Consider the following 21,547-nt stretch of genomic DNA (forward strand, 5'->3'; position numbering starts at 1 on the left):
ATTAATCCAGTTCATACCAATAGGCTCCAAGCTGTCAATACTGCCGAAGGCAAATCGACGGAATACTGAATTGATATTCGTTTTGTAGGTGAAGTGTTTGTGAATATAACTGGACGATTACTTTTGCTACATTAATTGTCGGGATAGGCAGTTACAGAAATAACTATATAGAACATGTTTTGATTATTATTTGATTATTGTATATTATCACGTTCTTATTCTCAAATAAAAGGTAACTAAATATTACAACACTAGCAGCTACCCGCAACTACATACCTCTAACATCTTCAGTTTCTGATAAGTATCCTCATGAAAATAATTCAACTCCTTTTTCACTCCAACCCCGCCCGGTAAGTTGGTTTTCCCCCACCCAAAAAAAGTTTGTTTAATTTTAAAGGAGATTCCAAATACCAGTTTTCATGTTTGTAACATCTTTTCGATTTTTTGGTATATACAGTATATTCTCATACAAATAATTCAACTATATTTTCAATTTTTCTCCCCCGCCCGTGAAAGTTTTTTTTCCGAAAACCAAAGAATACGAGTTTCCATATTTTTATAGGAGATTCCAGATACCAATTTTCACGTCTGCAACATGTTACGTTATTGGGGTATACAGTAGATATGCTAATTTTTAAAAATTCACTCCCTTTTTCAGTTCCCCTTAAATGGATTTTCGGCAAAAGGTATTTTTCTTTACAGGAAATTCCAAATGCCACTTTTCAAATCTGTATTGTTACGTATCTGAGATAATTTGCAGATGTAGTATTTTTAAAAATTCACCCCGTTTGTCACTCCCGTTCACCCTTATTCATCAATTATCCATAAACATAAAAATATGTGTTTCTTTATTTTCAAAGGAGATTCCAAATACCAATTTTGATGTCTGTAACATCCTCAGTTTTGAGATATAAGTCTCCTCATAAAAGGTGTTCAAACCCTTTTCCCCGTTTTCTAAGCGCCCCCCTTAATGGGATTTTCCGAAAACAAAAAAGTATTTCTTTACTTTTAAAGGAGATTCCAAATACCAATTTTTACATCCGTAAATTTTTAAGTTTTTGAGATATAGATATCCTCATTTTAAAAATTCACCCCCTTTTCACTCCCTTAGCGAAGGGTTATCAAAAAATCCTCCTTTAGTGAGCATCGACACCCTAATACAAATGTATCCCCAAAATTTCATTCCTTTATATCCAGAACTTTTGGCTCGGCTATGATGAGTCAGTCAGTCAGTCAGTCAGTCAGTCAGTCAGTCAGTCAGGACATATTATTTTATATATATAGATGGATATCCCTGCTATCCTTCCAGTACTGACCGTTCTTTGCTGTCACACCGGGCTGAATACTCAACATGCATACAGTCTCAGGAAAGAAGACTTTCTACCATGAAAACCACATAATTATATACTCAGCGAAATTAATATTGTTAGCTCTAGAAAACGATGGTTTTTTTGAAAGCTGCTTTACTTCGCACCGATACACACAGGTCTTATGGCGACGATGGGACAGGAAGGAGCTAGGAGTAGGAAGGAAGCGACCGTGGCCTTAATTAAGGTATAGCCCCGGAATTTTCCTGGTGTGAAAATGGGAAACGACGGAAAACCATCTTCAGGGCTGCCAACAGTAGAGTTCGAACCCACTATCTCCCGAATACTGGATACTGGCCGCAATTAAGCGACTGCAGCTATCGAGCTCGATAGCAAACGGAGTAATTAGTTTGTAGAACGAGCTTTCATTTCCGGCAACGCACGTATTCAGGTCGAGTTGCGGCTCGGAGGTAGGCCAGAGTTCTTGATAGGAGCACATGTAATTGGTGTAAACTCACACGAGAGTGAATTAATTTCCGTTCAATTGTTCTGGATTCTGTCAACATTGCCAGTGGGCTTATAGATTCTAATAGACATAGCTGAATTGAATTTTCTCTTTCGCCTTGGACATTACATTTTATTTACTACCAATTTGTAAATTCAATAATACGGCTAATGTGCAACTAAAACAGGTCAATTCCTTTTTTCAGATTTAAATAGTCCGTTCATTCAAATATGTACCATTATTGTGTAATAATCGAGTTGTCATACTATAGGCCAAATAAGAAATGTAAAAAGTGAGAAAATGAAAAGCCAAAAGGGCGCGCCACCGGCCTTTCATCAAAAGTTTACCACTCCACTTTTTCCATCTCCTTGCTTTATCGCCACTCTTAAAATTATTCCTTCTCGTCACCAAATTTAAAATTCCTACGTTCCTCAACTCTCCCATTATACCTCCGAAAGCAAATCATCTCTAGGCCTGGGAATAGAATTCATGCATATAGATAGGTCATAAACTTCCTTTCTAAATAGTATCTTTAACCAGTCTACACTAACAAGAATCATACGTGCGAATTTTAGTGCTCAGCACTTCTATTCCCAAGATAACTGGCTTGATCTTGGCTGAAGATGGTGGTATTCGGGTGACGGAGAGGTGATGCTGGAGGATGAGGTGGGGGCGGGGGGGTTAGAATGTTAAACGAGACGACTCTGTGTCATCCAACATTCCAACATTAACTGAGGGAAGTCTCTTCTCTTGCGTTAATATCTATTTTATGAATCACTCACGTCTAGGGCTAAAATAAACATAATGAAAATGTTTCTTGGCACTTCTCCCCGAAGGTATATTGGTTATCGATACTTAGAACTTCTTAATTATAGTAACTAGGAGCCATAAACTACCACTATAGTGGGATATTGTCAAGACAGCTCACTGGTAAGCCACGTGACCAGTTAGTTCCCTTGCCGACTGCTTATCGTCGCACCCACTCACGTAAATTTGCAGGGACTCTGGGGTAGGACATGGATAGAACTGAAAAGATAGCTGCCATAATCTTAATATAGGTCATTTTCCTGGTGCAAAAATTTGAAACCACGGATAAATATCGCCAAGCTCGAACCCACAAACTCCCAAATGGAAGGGCACAACACAATTTATACCACTTATGTAGCTTGCTGGGAGCAGTATAGGAGTAGCAGGAGGGAGGAAACATTTCCTGTGGCAGATAGTGTGCATTTGTGCATATCTAGAACCTGTTTTTAACACACATGTTTATTAACCATTGTGGTTTGATTTTATAACGGCCTGAATTGACTACAATCTCTACTCCAATAAATACACATTTGATATTTGAATTCAGCCTTATCAATATTTAGAGTTCAGTCTAACTCAAGCTAGCAAAGAAAGTGGACGTGTTGAGTAGAGTGTTCAGAACAATAGTTGGTGTGGAGCAGTACCGAGTAGCGACAGGGAGGTGGCTATGGAAAATGAAATGAAAAAAAAATGAGAAAAGAGAGCACAAGAGCGATTTATGTAAGATAGGAGAGCTGTGGTGGTAACGACGCTGTTAGTTATTGGTGGCGTGGAACTTAATCCTGGCCCGAATGCTAACGACAATATGAGCTGGGACGAAATGGAGGCTATTAAAGCAATAGTCAGACAGGAGGTGAAGGATGTTTGTACAACAGACCCACTAAAGGAGATGTTCCAGAACCAAAGAAATTTGAAGAGCTGGAGAGATGGATAAAGGACAAAACAGAACAGGTAGCAGCAATGTTGGGAAATAATGAAGGAGAAATCGTGAAACTGAAAAAGAAAGTCAAAAATCTGGAAGAAAAGTTGACGAAACTGAAGAAAGTAGAGGCGTACTGCTGTTAGGAACGTGTGAAGAAGTGTATTTTTATATACGGAGTGAAGAAAGAGGTAAAAGAGACAAAGGTTGATCTCATATACAAGGTGGTCGAGGTAATCCAGAATAAGATGAAGATTAAATTTAGCGAAGTGGATATCGGCAATGATGAAAGGGTAGGAAGAGTGGGAGGGAACAGTCCTATCAGAGTGAAGTTGTTATCAACTCTGATGGCGAAAATTATCGTTTGATACGCGGACAATCTGCAAGGCGAGAAATTATGTGTGAGAAGAGATATGGGGAGTGAAGGCAATAAGTGCTTAAATACTTTAAGGGCAAGACGTCAAGGTCTCAGAGCGCAAATCAGGGGCCAGGAGTTGATAGTATCTAACGGAATGTAGGTAAGACGTTGGCCGGTGGAGAAGTTACAGATGATCGACGACAAGCTAAAGTGAGAAGACAACGTGGAATCAAGATAAGACGACAGGAAGACAGAAGAGGAAGCAGCGCGGGAAACGAAGCAAGTAAGGAACGCACGCCAGGGGTCAGTGTACCGAGCAGTCCAGTGAACAATGCGGGAGCAGAAGTGGGGTGTCAGCAAGTGCCGACAGAAGTTGACTCACAAAATCCGGAAAGTTCAAAAGTAAGTAGGCGAGTGTTCAATAAAGAACAAGGAGTACGCGAGGAAATAAAAGGTCGAGACGCCCTGAATAGAGGGAGAAGCTTAATCTAAAAGATTTGTGGGGCGAGAAAAGTAAAATTGTAGAGGAAAAAAGAAGACAAGGTGCGCTCCAAAGGACAAAAGAAAGAAGGAGTAGGAATAGAAGAGGATATGGCTATAAGAACTAGAATTAAAAATAAGGGAGGTAATGGGGAGGGACGGGCGGGTAAGTCTTAGCTAGATTGGAAGATAGGGTTTATAAATATTGAAGGATTATTAATAAGCTAGGTAATGAAACCGTTATTAAAACGGTAGAAAGCTTTGGCACTGTGGCGCTACTAGAAACGTGGCTTGAATCCGGTAAAGAAATAAAATGGAAAGGGTATGAGTTGAAGTATAAATCCAGAAGGAGAAAGAGCCTAAATGGGAGATTTCCGGGAGGAATAGCGTTATTAATAAAAGAAGAGATTAGTGAGCTAGTAAAGGATATTGAAAATCAGATGTAGGAAGTAATTTCGGTCAGGCTTAGTAGGGAGAAGGTATAAGGGAGGGAAAATAAGATATGTTTGGCTTTATCATATTGCCAGCCATAGAACTCTGCTTACGCGAACGATAATTTTTATGAGGAATTAGTACTAAAAACAAGTATCATAAGAGGGAAATTTTATGAAGGTGGAATGTTGTTATTTGGGGACTGGAATGCTAGAAAAGGAGAACTGTGCACTGTTTACAGTAAAGGAGACGAGATGATGATGAGAGTAAGAAGGTGAAGTGCCGATAAAGAAAGGAATGGGTATGGATCAAAGCCGTTAGAGCTATGTGCCACAGGTAAATTTTATATTCTGAATGAACGGTGGGAAGGAGATAAGCAGGGTAAGCTGACATTCATTGCGGGACAGGGGAGGGGGAGTGCAATTGATTTAGTACTGAGTTCAGAAGACATGTTAGAGAATATAAAAAATATGCAGGTTGGCGACTGGGCCGAATCCCATCATGCACCAGTATAGGTGATGACAGAAAGAGGTGAGAGAGAAATAGACGGGGGAGGTAAAGAGAAGCATGAAGGAGGGCATTAGCTATACTAAATACAGGTGGACGGTAAAGACAAAACAGGAGCTAAATGCCCTTTTAGAAAAGGAGCTGGATTTAATTAGGTGTGGATGGAAGAGGCCTTAACAGAAGGTAACACTGATAGAGCGTTAGAACTAATCGAATACCCAATTAAAAGTATAGCACAGGCGAATAGAGTTCCTAGAAGGTGAAAGAAGGACGAAGAGGGCTGGTACAACAATGAATATAAAGGAAAAAGAAAATTAGTGATGGTGGCGCTAGAAGAATTTAGGAAGAAGGGAGGGTGTGAAGAAAGAATGGCGTTTTGTAACCTAAGAAAATAATGCAAATTAAAATCGCAGAGAGAAAGAGAATCTGGATGAAAGAGAAAGCCGTCCTAATAAATATGGAGTGGAAGATGGAACAATTGGAGAGGGTATGGGACAGAATAAATAAAATTAATAGCGGAGGGATGAGGGTTGGCAAACCGAATACAGCGGACGACCAATGGTTTGACTATTTCCGGGAGCTGTTAGGGGGTGAAGGCAAATGGAGGCAGGTAAAAAGGGAAATGACAGGAGGGAGAATTTTAGAGGTACAAATTCAGGAGCTCGATAAAAAGATTTCAAGGGATGAAGTGATAAGTGTGTTGAGTAAACTTAAGAGCAAATCAGCGGGAGGATGTAATGGTATTAGCAACGATATTTTGGAAGGAAATAGGCAAACACGATCAGATAATAGAGGATTTAGTTAAACTTTTTAACAGGATTTTCGAAGGGGGAAGTACCCAAAAGAGTGGGAAGTTGGAGTAATATGCGCTATTTATAAACAGAAAGGTACCAGAAATTTACCAAAGAACTATAGAGGAATAACACTGTTGGACTCGCTGAGTAAGGTGTACACAGGAGTATTGGCGAGAAGACTAAGTGTCTGGGCCGAGAGACAGTCGATATTGTCAATTTTTCAAGGGGTTCAGAAGGAGGCATTAATATAAAAATTAGGGAAGGTGGGGGTACCTAGGAAAATGATCAAAGCGATTCAAGCGTTATATGGGAAGGTATATTGTCGTGTTAGACTGGAGGAAAAGTTGATGAGCAGCCAAGCGCTGAAGCAGGGATGTAAGTTATCGCCCATATTATTTCTTCTGTTCATTAAAGACATCCTCCAGGATCACGGAGGAAATAACTGGGCAGTGCCGGCGGTAAATGGGTTGGAGATACCAGGCTTAATATTTGTCGATGATGTGATCCGTCTAGCCCTAACAGGGGGAGGCTTACAGAAAAGTCTGAACATGGTCGAGGAATATGCAAGGAAGTGGTCCCTGAAAATGAATGGAAGTAAATCGAAGGTGATGGTAGTAAGACTAAGAGAAGGAAGAATGAAATGATATGGGTGGTACAGGGAGAGAAGATTGAAGAAGTAAGCAATCTGGAATATTTTGGAGTAATTATAAACGGGAGAGGAGGCTGGGAGAACCAAATTAAGATGGCGAAGTGGAAGGGGGCCGCAGCTCTTTCGGTGGTCAATCTCCTAAAATCAAAATTCCCTGGTATAAATTACAGTTTGCAAAGATTGGTGTTAAATATGTTGGTGCTAGGTAGAGTAATGTATGGGGTGGAACTATGGGGTTTAGAGGACAAAAAACATGTTGAAGCATATTATATGTAGAATTAGCAAAATAATAATGAAATTACCACAGTGCACGGCAAATGCTGGTGCATTATTAATGTGCGGGGAGTTTATTAAAGCAGATTGTGTTAAAAGAGTACTAAACTACAGGATGAGACTGAAAAGAGGAGACCGAGCTCGATAGCTGCAGTCGTTTAAGTGCGGCCAGTATCCAGTAATCGGGAGATCGTGGGTTCGAGCCCCACTGTCGGCAGCCCTGAAGATGGTTTTCCGTGGTTTCCCATTTTCACACCAGGCAAATGCCGGGGCTGTACCTTAATTAAGGCCACGGCCGCATCCTTCCACTTCCTAGGCATTTCCCATCCCATCGTCGCCATAAGACCTATCTGTGTCGGTGCGACGTAAAGCAAAATAGGAAAAAAAAGAGGAGAAGGGGTGTGGTTTCGCAAGCGGCGTATCACCAACAGTTGAAACATATGTATACGGGGTGTTGGCTTACAAGAATTAAAGTGTATTTGGATAAGATCGGTATGGGGTATATCTGGAAGATAGTTTGGTACGCAAAGGGGAACAGTAGGCAGAGGCAGATAGTAGGGAGAATTAAAGACATCCAAAAGCAGCGCCTGATAGAAGAGTGCAGTGAGAAGGGTTCTCTTAACCTTTAAAATAGAGTCACAAATGTTGCAAGAATAAGCCTTATCAACATAAACAGAGCAGAGAAAAGAGGTTTGTTATGGTGGTTTATGGGGATGTATAAAAAGAAGGGATGGACTAGAAGGGCAGATGAGTTACGGTGTTTATTGTGGAGGAAAGTGTCCAATGACCTTCACTTGGTGAATGTATAGCATTAGAAAAAGTGAGAAGTAAGTTATTGAATCCAAAGGAACAAGCTCTACTTAAGCAGGGGGATGAACGGAAAATTATAAAATGGGTAGCGAATGAATGGACGAGGACCGGTAATTTATATAAACACTTATGTACTGTTAAAAATTATGCGTGTTCAAAATGGAAGAAGAAAACGTCCAAGTATCTTAAAAGTTGCAAAACGAAGGCTTGGCGAGTGCGATTTAAGTGTTACTCTTCAATCGTGAGTCAGTGGTTTAGGATATTTCAAGTTAAAAGTAGTTAGTGCACAACTCAGCAGGCTGAAGGAGCGAGATATGTGTGCAGCAAAATGGAGTAATAGAGAAAGTTATGATTAAGAGCAAGCAGACAGGTTCAACGATATGGAACAGAGTTCAAGGACAGTGGCTGCTTGCTAAGATGTGTGCGATTGGAAAGGAAGTGAATAGGGGAGTGTTGCTGACACAAAGGATGGGGGCAGGTCATGTACCCCCACGGAGTGCCGATGTGTTTTATTTATTCATTGTCCTGTATAGCCGAAGGCATTTATTTTCCTTATACATTGTTGCAGTATTGCCAAGGTCTCCGAGTATGAGCTAAAAGTTGTTTTGTTTTTTCTCTGTTTATTATGAGTTCACGGTAGGTGGTGTTAGGAGGAATGGTTCATTTTGTTTTATGGGTATTGTAAACATGTATTTGGGCGAAAGCCTGCTATGTTCAATCTGCAATAAATATTTAGAGAATTAATTACTTATAACCACCTCTACGTACATATTTCGAGGACCTTATTGTTCTCTTCCTCAGCGGTTTTTCTCAAACTACCAAATATCTTTTGGACCTATTTACTTATTATTAAACACCAATCTTATTCTTAACAAATTCTCTTGTAACCTTTGCATCTCTTAATATAGGCCTACAATATGATTTGACGTTCCGTGTCACATTAATATAAATAAATACTCACGCATTTACCTCCCCATAAACAGTATCCGTTGGGCGCCAGCCTTCAGACTTATGGCTTGAAGACGATAGTTGATAATTAATGGTAATAAGTAATGAGACTCTAAATACTCCCAGAGGCGGGTGACAGGGCACCAACTATTAAGTACACTCAAACTAGGAAACTAAGGATCATTAATAAAAATTTACGAAAGTACCAATTAAAAAAACTATTTATTAGGACGATAAACGTGACGGCAGATTTACGAAAACTGAACTTACGGAAACAAAAGTAAAATTTAAAGAAATAAAATTTAATAAAATGAACTGTTACGCGGAGACTTGCAGTAATCTATTCCATTAGCTCACCATTTGTAGATTCTGGTATATGGACACGTTCGATGATGTAGCTGTTGTTTTATGAACCTCTCGTACCGCCGTTGTCATCTCTCGTAGTAAGTACCAGTCCTATTTCCGGTTCGTACATTGCCCACTAATTGGGCAACGACTTTCCTGATCTTATCACTTCCAATAATACTCATTACATAAAGTTGTAATGAGCCCTAATTTCAATATCAAAACCACCTTGGGTTAAGGTTATGGAGATAATACACTTGTATTCTTCCGTATTACAGAAATGAAGCGTAACTAAATACATGACAAAAAGATCTCCTGTTCTCGACAAGTCAAAAACCGGTCTCTCGCTAACTTTATCTCTCGTCACTGAGATAGCCAGTTCTCAATGAGAGTAACTTTAAGTAGTGCTCCACTCAGATGCGAAGTGAACTTATAAACTAAACGGAGAACCTCATCTTGTTATCTGCCCTGTCCCCTCTCGTGGAACAAGAAGGATGTGAAAGACCTCCTTCCTCTTTCATCATGACCATCAAACGCTATGATGTTCAGTATCTGAGACTTTAAGATGTTACGATGTACTCGTATTAAGACGTTATGACATTAAGAACTTACAACGTTAAGCTATTCAGCTATTAACATCTCCACGAGATCTTGTCGTTGACGAATATAGGCTCCAAAATCTCCCTCCATGGTCCCGCAAGATCTGATGTTCTATCCCTTCTTCTTTCCATCGCGGTATATCATCATCTTGTTTCGTAACGTTTATTCACATATGTTGAAAGTTCACGCGTTTCGTAAGCGTCATGTAGCAAAGTTCGAAAAGTAGGATTTAACATTTCTGACCCTCTCTTCAGAATATGGAGGGGCAGGCTAATTCTACAATCTGGTAAAGGGATAAAATTAGCATGGTGTGTCCGGTCGCCTGACCTCGGGCTATGGAATTGTACTGCAAGCTATTAATACGGGTGATGTTATAATACCTTACTCAAGATGAAACTCGTTCATTTTTCGTTATTGCCGCGCTACAAAGAAATGAGATGATGATGTGAAATAGATAACGACATTCACATACGTTCAAATTGTGTAATGAAAACTTATGACTTATGATAAAGGCATAACGTAAATTAGAATTGCATTATGAAATAAAGGCCTAGCATCTGCATTGAGCATTGAATGCCAATTTTTAACAAACGTTACGTACTGTAAGTAAATCAAAAATCAAACTAGGCTGTGTCGAAGTCACGGCCGCAGTTTCTTAGAAAATGCGTATTACGTTACGCGTATTGTCGAATTGAAGTACATCATCAGTACGGGTTTGCCATTTTATTGCTGACTTCTAATTTCGTAATTCTAAACAAATCTCCCGCCACTGGGGCAGTAGATGTGTTCCACTTGGTCTCCAACAGCGCTGACGCTCGGCTGCCTTAAATTTGAGAACCTCTTGTTAAGCCTTTTGACGCTTAATATTACTGATTTTTGGACTTTTGGGAATCTGCCTAGCCACTTTATTCTCTAAATGCATTTTCGGGAAATTTTAATCCTCTTATTGTCCATATGTCATGCCATATTACGAAAGAAAGACAAGTTACACTTTTATTGCCCCACAGTATGTAGGCTATATATGTCTCCCACCGTATCCGGACCTTTTGTCACAACAAAAATGTACCTCGGAATTTTCATCACATCCTTTAAGTCACATGGACATTTCGTCACAGGAGCTTTAATATCACAACAATGTAATGCCACTCTGCTAGAATGTCATCATTACTTTCGTCACATGAACATTTTCAGAGAGGCTTAAAATAAGATTGATTACAAATCCAAAATATTATTTTAAGAATTTAAAAACACGGGCAAAATTACGTCCAAGTGTTCTTAGATATTGTATAAGTCTGCCTTCGGCCTCGTATTCCTGGTAACATCCAACAACTCTTTCAACTCGTCGATAGAAATCTAATTAAATTTCTTCTTCTTCTTCTTCCGAGGCGAATGGCCGGTTTCCAGTCTAACAATATTCCGAGATATCTTCGCATTCTCAATCCGTAAGTGATGCAAGAGTTTAAAAATTGATGGATTATCCTGACCGATAATTTTATTTATGCGGTTGTGCCACGCCCTACACGTATTAGTTGAAAGTCTTAAATTGGATAGTACTCTATCGTAGCAATTCCATGTTGCTGGAGTGAACAGAGGTGCTCTGTGTTTCAAATACATATAACCTTTATAAATGAGTTTCTTCCCTCCTCTGCTATTTGTAATAAATCTAGTTTGATGGTCCATTTCTGCATTTAATTATACTTGTAAATTTCACATGCCCGAAAATGTTACTGATTACCATGGATTCATCAATAATTAGCATATAATAACCAGGAAAAAAGTAATTACTGCGTTCATGTGAGATTCATCAAGAAGTCTGTGTTATGTTCTAGTATGATATACAGTTCGATGACAATTTGGATTTCGTGACATTACGTCCGTGTAACAATGATATAATGTGTGACAAAATGTGAGGAATCGCCTGTAGCCTATAAATACGAACTGCCCCACCACTTTCTTGGAAGTGAAAATGCGAAACTACAGAAAGCCATTCTCAGGACAACTGACAGTGGGGTCCGAAACCATTCGTCTCCCGAATGCAGAGCTTGGCTCCATAGCCGCAGTGCGTTAACACCCGTGGCCACTCCACTTGTTTAATCGCACAACAATGGTCCCAAGTATTTGATATTTGATTTGATTTTGGCCATAAACGTGTAGAACTCAAATACCATATTAAACGAAGTGCTTCCACGCCGTAATTCAGGGCTACACTAATTGTTAACCACGCAGCACGGCGATTTTAGTGCCTAGAGGTTGCATCATTATTGCTTCTCCCGATACCTTATACTAAGGTCAATCAATCAATCAATCAATCAATCAATCAATCAATCAATCAATCAATCAATCAATCAATCAATCAATCAATCAATCAATCAATCAATCAATCAATCAATCAATCAATCAATCAACACTGATCTATAATTAGGGCTGTCACTCAAGATGCAGATTGCCTATCATATGTTTGCCTAGTCTTTTATAAATGACTTCAAAGAACTACTTAATTTATCAAATATCTCCCTTGGTAAATTATTCAACTCCCTAATTCCTGTTCCTATAAACGAGTATTCGCCCTAATTTGCACTCTTTATTTCGTACTTTCCTTCATCATTCTTACTTTCAAAACCTCCACTCAAGGTTATTCGTCTACTAATGTCATTCCTAGCAATCTCCCTACCGACAGTTCGGAACATTCCTCTGAGTCGAGCTGTTTGTCTCTTTACTCCCAATCTTCCCAGCCCAATGTTTGCAACAGTTTTGCAACACTAGTCATGTTGTAAATCACTCAGAAAAACTCGCGCTGCTTTCCTTTCGATATTTTCCAAGTAATCCTGGAGAGAGTACCCCACATACTAGAACCATACTCTAACTAGATCTTATCAGTAATTCATAAACCCTCTTTTACATTTCCACTACGTAATAACCCTCGGGTTTCCTCATAAAATATGCCCTGCTGTTGGGCAATCACCTTGTAATTAACTGACTGATTACACATACAATAAACGGAAATTCTAATACTTTAATTGGTGATGAACGCCAGCTACAAATAAATGTAACAATTGTAGAGCGAGTTCCTTGAATACCTCTAGGATATACGGTAATAGGCTTACTTGACAGCATAACTTATAATAGGTTTAGGGGAAGGATACTGTCGTTTGGTTCCTACCTAGAATTTGGGATTACCTGTTTTACCATGAAATAAAACAGTTAACTACACTTGACACTAAACAAAATGTATTCTTAAAGTTTGAAATTGAAATCGTGAGATTTGCTGCGATACTGAAATTACAATATAAAAGTCTGATATTAAAATGGAATGAAGCTCTAGGCATTAAATTTAAAATACACATGGCCGGACGTTTGAAATCTTCGTAGAGGGAAATTTATCCCTCACTGGTTCACATTACCTTGGACACGTTTAAGTATTGCTGTGACGTGTTTCTTGGAACTGTCATCAGCTATGGTTATCTCAGACCTGATTTGCTGACCTGTCCTCTTACCGGTGACTCACCTTCACCAGTGAAAGACCTCTCATTAGCATGGTCTACGTTTTAAAGCACACGGCTCAATCAGTTTCACACGTTGCCCATCGTACTGTGAGTCTCCATATGAAAGACTCTACCTTCACCTGTCACAGAAACGATACAAGTCGACTCAACTGAACATACACGGAACATACCCCAGCCATGTAATACGTCTGATCACTGACGAATCTCCATTCATCTGAGTATTCACTATAGGATACGAGCTGTTTTATAGTCTCTCATTGTTACATGGCTCACTCCCACGCCATGGGTAAATAAGTCCATAACCTCATTCAAGCCAACCTTAAAAGTATTGCACCTTGTGTGCCAATAGCCACGTGCAGGGTAAGACCGTATGGCTGTTACGTACTTCCTGCTTCAAAATGAACGCAGTGACGTATGAATTAGTGTTGGCTACTGAATGCATGATTCGAAGCAGTGTATCGATTCATTCAAGTGTCCGAGTGAATCGATTCACAGGAACGGCGAGCTCACGGCACACGATTCAGCTTACTCCCAGCGGACAGTGCTGCTTGGCGCACTCACTGGACGTTGACGGGGAGCCGAGCTTCCGCTGCAGCGAGACAGTGAATCATGACACATCGAAAGAATCGTGAACGAGCGCGGCTCAGTGAGGCACATGATACACACGGCTCCTTATCGGCTCACTGGACACTGGCGGGTGGCGGAGAGCCGAGCTTCCGCTGCAGCAAGACATCCAGCGAGCCATAGCACACCTAAAGAATCGTGAACGAGCACGGCTCAGTGAGACACAAGATACATACGGCTCCTTATCGGCACGCTGGACAGTGGACACTGGCGGAGAACCAGGCTTCCTCTGAAGCAATACATACATAGCCATGGTACACTGAAACAATCGTACGCTAAATGGACTCCCGAGCTCAGCTCATTTGAAAATAATACCCACCTGCATTCACTGTCCTCTTCTTACAGGGAGGTTTAAATAATAGACGGATTTATTTTCAGTGTTAAAAGGTAGTCCAAACATAATTCTAAAGTAGCTAGTAAGTAGGTAGGCTATTAGGTTATACTATTTAATAGTTTAATGAATCTTAGTATTATAACTTAGTTGACATTTGACAATTAATTAAACTCGACTCTAGCCTGCCCTATGACCATGAGTCATGCTCATGACCACTCAAAAGTACCTGTTTTATATTGGGAAGAACGGCTCAGTATTGTCTCAGTATGTCACATCGTTGCACAAGACTTCAATAATATGTGGAGAGTAAGTGAGCCGACTGACGCAATAGCTTAACCAACGGTATGTTGAATCAGAAAACCAGTGGGCTACTGTACATCTCGGGTAGCCTATACAAAATATGACGATTTAAAAAATCCTCTGTTGATAGAAAAATACAGTACATTTCAAAAATGACTTAGCGAGTTGGATGTGCGGTTAGTATCGCGTAGCTATGCGCTTGCATTCGGGGGATGATGGGTTCGAATCCCACCGTCGGCAGCCGTCTGATGGTTTTCCCTAGTTTCCCCATTTTAACACCAGGGACTGTACCTTAATTACAGCCATGGCTGCTACTTTGCTAATCCAGGACATTTCCCATCCTGCGTCGCCGGAAACCTTCGATTATTAGAGTGACTAGCATTTTTTTCTAAGAAAGGAATTCATAGTATGAAGACCAGATGGCAGCAGCGAACAATGAATCCTGTTGCTGCTGTCTTACCATTACATACTACACAGATGCAGTAGGAGCGGTGACTCTAATGTGCCGTGAATCGGATCACTGTATCGATTCAGTAACGTAAACGGAATCAAATGAATCGATTCAGTAAAATGAATCGAATGTCCCATCACTAGTATGGATAACCTGCAGTATGACTCCACACTAAATGTAGCTGTATTTCACCATCTAGTGCAACTCCTTAAACTTTTTCACATAATAAATTTACCTCTTATACGTAGCAGCAAATCTCGCCATATATAGATTCGCTTAATTCCAGCATCCATATATATAGTACATAATAGATAAAATGAAATGGAGCGAGCGATAAATAATTAATAGGGAAGTCAGGTGGTTGAATATAAAACATAATAGTAGTTAATAATAATGATAATAGTATATGATGAGGAATGTTTGTAACGGAATTCGAACCGTTCTAACTCGCCTCCCTTGCAAATTCACGTGCTATTAGAATTAAACAATTAAGGTTAAAATCCCCGATCCGGCCGGGAATCGAACCCGGGACCCTCTGAACCGAAGGCCAGTACGCTGACCGTTCAGCCAACGAGTCGGACAATTCATCGGGTGATGAACTGTGAATCGATTGATTTGTGAACATCTTAAAATATCACTGAAATGGACATGTACAAAAAATTACATAAGTACACAATATTCTGTTTACAATACAAATGACAAAATATCAATCTTCTGAATGATCATATGAGAACTCTTCTCCCACATTTCCATACCAGACGTCCTCTAGTCCTGTTCTCTCTTTCACAACATCGTTACACTTATATTTCCATTTACTGTAGTTCAGTGCACCAATACGACACTTGATTCATACGCAAATTCACTGAAGTTACGATTATTATGCCGGATTTTTATATGATTTACTTATCTTACTAACATCTCAACAAATCTCACGTGATGTACTTCTTCAAGTTTCTAATGTTATAAGTACCGACAATATTTCCTTCCTGCTCTCGTAAGGAATATGCACACTTCCCGATAAGGTTCACAATTTTGAAATACCTGTGATACAAAATAAATAATTTAGACATAGGTACTGCCTGTGCTGACGATGGAAATGGAACTCTGAGTAGCACCTTGTCCACCAAATTGAACTCATCCAATGTTGCTCTTTTCTGCTTGCGAATTAATAGAGAAATCAGATGACAGTATTGAATATAAAAATAATAACAGTTAGTAATAATAATATTAATAATAACAGCATAATTATGCTGAAGAATGTTTGTTGATATTGAACACTGGCGTCGCAATTTTGTCTAGAAGTTATCTCTATTTTTAAAAGTACATGTTTTTATAACCATCACCGGCCAAGTACGATTCCAAAACCATAGACGTATTCTACGTCGAAGGAAATTTCATCTAATTGTAAATCATAGAAAACTAATATAAAGGAAGATACTCCAAAAGAAAATATGCAGGAGAGCCTTATCCTTGGAATGCAATGGTTGCTCGTGGTTGTTCCTCGTGATTTCTGAAGTCTCTTTTCCTGCATCAGTTTACATTTCAGATTGTAATTTTAGAAATTAATACATTTTTTCAGAGCACTGCTCAAAGCCAGCTGGATACATCAGAGTTACTACCGTCTCCTTTCCATGCTTTCCCTCAATTGCTCAGTTGCTTTTCCTCTTTCGTTTGTGTCGCTCTCGGGCCGTAAAGGAGCTGTGACTTCACAAGTTATGGTGTTGGTTCCGTCCGTTCTGGAATGATGCAGTAAACTTTTGTACCCATCATCTCCTCTATCATGGCCATTGTCATCAAAGCAAGAGAAAGCTTATACATTGAGTGGCCGAAAGTCATTCGAAGACACTAAATGTGATGTTAATAACGAGTTGCTCCTCCGCGAGTCCTCAAAACGGCAGCAGTACGGCGAGGCGGCGATTCTACAAGGTGTTGGAATCGTTCTGGAGGGATCTGGACCCACGCATCTTGCACTGCTACCAACAATTGGTCTTGTGTAGTTGGTGCGTACACCAGCATCGACAGCACCCCATAAATGGTCGATTAGATTAAAATCGGGGGATCTGGAGGGCCAATCCATGGTCGTAACTTCACTGGAGAGCTCCTCCACCCACCTGCGTGCCACCAGACATCGGTGACATGCCGCATTGTCCTGTTGAAACATGGCACCTCCATCAAGGTAGTCTAGGGTCAAAAAGAGATGCACCGGGCGAGTTGGCCGTGCGATTAGAGCGCGTAGCTGTGAGCTAGCACCCGGAAGATAGTGGGTTTGAACCCCACTGTTGGCATCCCTGAAGATGGTTTTTTGTGGTTTCCCATTTTCACACCAGGCAAATGCTGGGGCTGTACCTTAATTAAGGCCTCGGCCGCTTCCTTCCCTTTCTAGGCCTTTCCTATCCCATCGTCGCCATAAGACCTATCTGTGTCGGTGCGACGTAAAGCAACTAGCAAAAGAAAAGGGATGCACCTGTCAGCGCTCTGTGCAGCTGGACAATGGGGCTTAATTGAGACCATGATAATGCCGCTCAGACCAGAACTGGGCCACCATTCACCTGGACACAACCTTGTTGACACGCAGGATCCATAGCTTCATGAGGCATACGCCACACTTGCAGGAAACGATCAGCTCGATACAACTTGATCCGTGATTCATCGGACCATACCACACGCCACCACTTTTTCATGGACCAGGTGTCAGCAAAGGGACACGAGTTAGTCGTCGGCTGGTGAAGATATGCGGTGCAATGGCTTCCTTACAGTCTTGGTAGAAATGGGTTCCTGACTCCCTACAATCACCTGGGCGGTGATCTGACTCACAATAGCCCGTCGAGCGCCCAGTAAGGTTCTGCGGGGGGCGATGTGATGTCCGTTCGTTAAACACCTGTGGTCTTCCTGTACGGCGGTTTACGCTGGTAGTAACGGTCTCTTTGCGGTATTGGAGATCCACCCTCGACACTGTTGACCTTGGAAACCCGAATTCAAGTGTAATCTCCGCAATACTATGACCCATGCGCCATGCGCTGATGATCATCACACGTTCAATGTCGATTAACTCGCCACGTGTTGCGATCTTCACGACACTGGTGTCTGTGACAGACTGCTCAGCTACGCCGCAGCTAGCCGCAACGCTCAGCGGTCATACAAGGCACATTTTCTAATGGGACACCCGTTCTCGTGCCTCTCGGCCACTCAGTGTATAAGGGGCAGTCAAATCAAAACCGAATACGCGTTACAACGTGACTATGGAATGGTTTTATTCAAACGTAATCACCAAAATTGTTAATACATTTATCTCACTGGGAGACGAGACGATCAATTCCATTTTGTAGAAAGAGGTAGGTCGCTGACGGATCCACAACCGCACCCACTCTTGCACTTTCTCGTCAGAATGAAACCGATGTCGATTTTCCCGGATTTGGCCATCAATCATCCTTATCACATCATTAGCTATAGCTTGATGAGCCTGTCCTTCTCGCAATCTCCTATGCAACTCGTGCATACTCGTTATGGACATGCAGTTTCGCCATATACAGCAGGAATGCGTCGAAGAGTTCTCCAGCACCCTCAGCGACCAGAAAACGAACCACACTTTTTGCTCTTCTTTGCTTACCTCTATTTCAACAGCTGGAGGAACACACTAGACCAGTCCGCGCACCAACAAAGATGTATCCCAAAAATTGCGTGCACCTGTGATTTGTCACTATGCAGTACTACCACAGTGATGGCAATATTGATACTAACAACAGTGTTGTCACATTTCACGCGGAATGTGCGTTTTGGCAGGTGTTCGGTTTTAATTTGACTGCCTCTTATAGTTTAAGGCCATTCCTGACATCGTGATCACAACCACGGAACCTTCAGTTTTACGTGGAATGTGAACCACAGGAGCATGAGTTTTCGTTTCAAAAATCCTTCCTACATTGCCTAGCGTTCGACCCTTGTCTGCCTTGGTGAGAATAAAATGAGATATACTTAGTCTTCCACACCCGCACCACCACCACCGTCGTAGCCGTCTTCATCATAATCATTATCAGGTTCGGATTATCTTTGGGAGGTATGACATGAAGTAGGCAATGTCCAGGACGTCCCTTCGTTGCATGTGAAGGTGGTACTGATCATCGTTTTAAGGGGAAGTAACCCCGTGCAACCACGGAATGAAAGGTGGAAGAGATCCGACACATCAAAGAAAGAAGGTATCAGGGAAAGAAAGGGAAGGGCCATGAATGACGTGAACATGAAGCACTCCTTAGGCTTTGCAAACCTAATACCGTCCAGGCTGGATGGAAACAAGAGTTGAACAAGGTAGGTCAGGTAGGAAGGATCAGCAGTGTTGCGCTCAACTAGGGGGCCCGTGGTCATTAACCCACGCACCGAGTTGAGAGCCCTTGAGGATTCCTCTTTTAGTCACTTTTTACTACAGGCAAGGGATATACCGTGGATGAGTTCTATGCTACCAGACAGGAGGATTACACGTGAAGGGATTAAAATTTAATTCATTTTGTATGAAGCCCATCGTAGGTAGTACGTCTGCTTATTCTAAATACTCCAGTTTCATTTATAGTACATTGACCAAGAGAAAGCTTATAGTTACCAGTTCGATACGACATACGGCGATTAAACTTGTCACGCCACAATATTTTGGAATGTCGGGTAACATCATTTGTTAGTTTTATTTTGGGAACGCGTTTTAGAAATTCATATCTATTTCTATTGTGTTGTCCGGATAGTACTAATCTGTATTAGTACTGACATGGATCAACGAGCGAGGCTCACGGTCTTTCAGGGTATAAAACACAACATCAATTGTAAAGTAAAGTGGGTTGCCTGCCACACAGCATGTTCCTGGAAGTGCGTTCACAATCCCGAATCACGAAATAGTCCGTATATGAATATTCCATACGTAGCTACTACGATATTTAATAATTGTTTTGAAGATATTTTTGGTGTGGACAGTGACACTGTATGAAAGCAAAATAAGATTGAGAAGAAGACGAAGAAGAAGAATGGCATGGCCTCTGCTACCATGCGCGAGGCATTTTCATTTGACGCCGTCTAGGTTGCGTGAGTGTCAGTTTAACGTTCCATTTTGCTCACTACACGACAGAGAAACGGATCTCTGCAGGACTACGGCTGAAGTTTTCAAATAAATTCTGCTGGGTGAACACCAAATGTACTTTACATCATGACATCGTACAACACAGAGTGGCGAATGAACACTTTTCCACCCTTCAGAAACCTAACTGTTTTCGCTGTGTTTGAATCCACGATCTCGGAAACCGGAAGCCAGTACTCTACTAGTTGCACACAGAGGAAGATTGTATAAATGTTATGTGGACATTGACTGGCACAGAACGATCAAAAGAGACAGAGAACATAAGAAAGAGAAGCCATGTACATGTGGTTTTAAAGAAGAATGCTGAAGATGGGGGAGGGTGCATCTCATCACAAATGAAGAGATACTGAATAAAGTTGCCGAGCGGTGAACAATTTGGCGAAATATGATCAGAAACAGAGCGGGATTGATAGGTCAAATCTTAAAACACCCCAAGGTTGTTCAGTTCGCTCTTAAGGAAAGTGTGAAGAGTAACAATGGTAAGAGTTAGAGAGACATGACATAACAAAAGAGTAGATGTAGCCTGCAGTAGTTACGTAATAAAATAAAAAGCTTAACACATGGTAAGATGGCATGGAGTGCTGCTTCAAAGGTCTATGCCAAGGTGAGTAGTTTAGAAGGAAGATATGGGTTCAATCTCGGCTCACTTTGGTGATATTATAAGGTGCTCAAATATGCCAGCCTGCAGTAGTGCATGAAGATTTACTGCCGCGTAAAAAACTCATAAGGGTCAAAACATTCTTGCACCTCGGCGTCTCCGAAAATCGTAAAAGTAGTTAGTGGGACGTGAAGATAATAATAATAATAATAATAATAATAATAATAATAATAATAATAATAATAATAATAATAATAATAATAATAATAATAATAATAATTATTATTATTATTATTATTATTATTATTTACATTTCGTCATTATGTTGTTGGTGAGTTAACGATCATTGGTAGCACAGTCAAGTGTCAACTCCGCCGTAGAAATCTTCATCATCCATTCCCTTTTCCAGATTCTCTCTGGGTAGGGCAGGTTACCAAAGCTCTCCACCTTACTCGATCTTTCCACCATTCCTCTTCTAGTACTTTATTGCTATCGATCCCTGTGTTTGCAATACAGTCCACAACAGAGCTCCTCCATCTGAATCTAGGCCGTCCCCTAGGCCTCTTTCCAGTCTCTGTATCCATAAATTTTCTCTTTGATATTCTCTCTCCTGGCATTCTCATCATGTGTCCAAACCATTTTAGCTTTGCTATATCAATCTCTTCTTGAAGTATACACACTCCCACTCAGCTGTAGAAATCATCTGGTAGAATTCCGCTTCCCTTGATAGATGTCAGTATAATCAGTATGTCGAAACTTACAGAAAAACAGCCTAGTCGGGACCATTTCATGTCTACAACTGGCTAGCTGAAATATTTTTTTTTAAATGCTATTTGTTCGGGGCGCGACCTATAGATATCATTTGCCCCTACTTGCACCATGTGATATGAACC

This window comes from Anabrus simplex, chromosome 1, assembly GCF_040414725.1.
Source record: "Anabrus simplex isolate iqAnaSimp1 chromosome 1, ASM4041472v1, whole genome shotgun sequence".
NCBI classification, from domain to species: Eukaryota; Metazoa; Arthropoda; class Insecta; order Orthoptera; family Tettigoniidae; genus Anabrus; species Anabrus simplex.